Source organism: Chiloscyllium plagiosum, chromosome 29 (genome assembly GCF_004010195.1).
Source record: "Chiloscyllium plagiosum isolate BGI_BamShark_2017 chromosome 29, ASM401019v2, whole genome shotgun sequence".
Lineage (NCBI taxonomy): Eukaryota > Metazoa > Chordata > Chondrichthyes > Orectolobiformes > Hemiscylliidae > Chiloscyllium > Chiloscyllium plagiosum.
Genome location: NC_057738.1, coordinates 13,788,801 through 13,790,110, shown reverse-complemented (window position 1 = coordinate 13,790,110; position 1,310 = coordinate 13,788,801). Strand labels below are relative to the sequence as shown.

Genomic DNA, 1,310 nt, shown 5'->3' with positions numbered 1-1,310 from the left:
AAGGGCTTATGCCCGAAACGTCGATTCTCCTGCTCCTTGGATGCTGCCTGACCTGCTGCGCTTTTCCAGCAACACATTTTCAGCTCTGATCTCCAGCATCTGCAGACCTCACTTTCTCCTTACAGTTCCCGGTCCCATTATATGGATTAGTCTTGGAAAAAGAGTGATGGTTTCAGCCAGATAGAGCCTCAGCTTCTAATGGGAAATATGAAAAACCAGTAAAGCACTCCTTCAAATGGAAATATTCACACAGCAGAAGACAGACTGCTGGAGAATCATTTTCATTTTTCCCTCACCATATTATTCCTACATAATTCCAGGGAAATGGGATGTGGGCGTCACTAGCTGGACCAGCATTTGTTCACTTATCCCAAATTGATCTTGGTGGTGAGCTACGTTCTTGAGCCATTACAGTCTATTACATAGCCACAGTGCCATTAGAGAGGAAATTCCAGAATTTTGACCAATCAGAAGCCCATTGGAAACTCTGGAATGAGAAACAATTCATTAACAGATGTATCAAAATGTTAAAAAAAAAAAGCCCAGCCAAAACTGACCAATTGCCAGAGACACTGATGATGAACACTGCTGGGGCACATATACACCATTACTCTGGTGACATTTTTTAAAGGCACATCTGTACCATCGACATTTAAACTGGGCCAACTCATGGTATTCAGCTTTGTAATCCAAACTGGTTTAAACAGTTTTCAGTTTCAGATTTAACAATTTACTCATCCTCAACAAAATTCGATAGTTAATTTTCACAATCTGTGATGTGGCACAGAAATGAACATGACCCATTTCAAATTTTTTAATAATTCAAAGAAGCAACATTTGCTGTCCTGCTAGTGTCAAATCTTATTGCATGGACCTTTCTGCCTTGGAAAATGTTAATTCATTAAATATTACCCCAAAGGTTTTGATTATTTATAAAGGAATATCTTACCTTGGAGGTCGCTCCCTTAATGCTGCACCCTACAGACAGAGAAGATGTATATTTCAACTCCCAAACAGGATAAGGGCTCTGATCTTACAGTCATCTGGTATCTATTGTGTTGGAGAAATATCCTGTGTGGGTCTTAGGTCAAAAATGAACACCTTCTTCCTGTTTATAGAATAGAGAATCTAATTATGTCTCCTTCACATTCAATTTCATTATTATTTAGGGTGTAGGTTTGCTCGCTGAGCTGTAGGTTTGATATCTAGATGTTTCATTATTATTGCTAAATCCAACAACATCCTAGGACCATTGGCAAAAACTCAATTTGATCAGCCATGTAAGTACTATGGCTTTAAGAGCTAAGTCA

The 1,310-nt window shown here is 38.9% G+C and overlaps 1 long non-coding RNA gene across 1 annotated transcript in view; it reads right to left on the bottom strand.

Annotated features, from left to right (window-relative positions):
• LOC122564385 overlaps positions 1-1,028 on the bottom strand; it is an 8,015-nt gene extending 6,987 nt beyond the window's left edge. Inside the window, exons 1-2 of the long non-coding RNA XR_006315901.1 lie at positions 950-1,028; positions 297-487 (exon numbers count right to left, since the gene is read on the bottom strand). This is a non-coding gene — a long non-coding RNA (uncharacterized LOC122564385). The remainder of the gene's footprint in view (positions 1-296; positions 488-949) is intronic.
• Between the last annotated feature and the right edge of the window lie 282 nt (positions 1,029-1,310).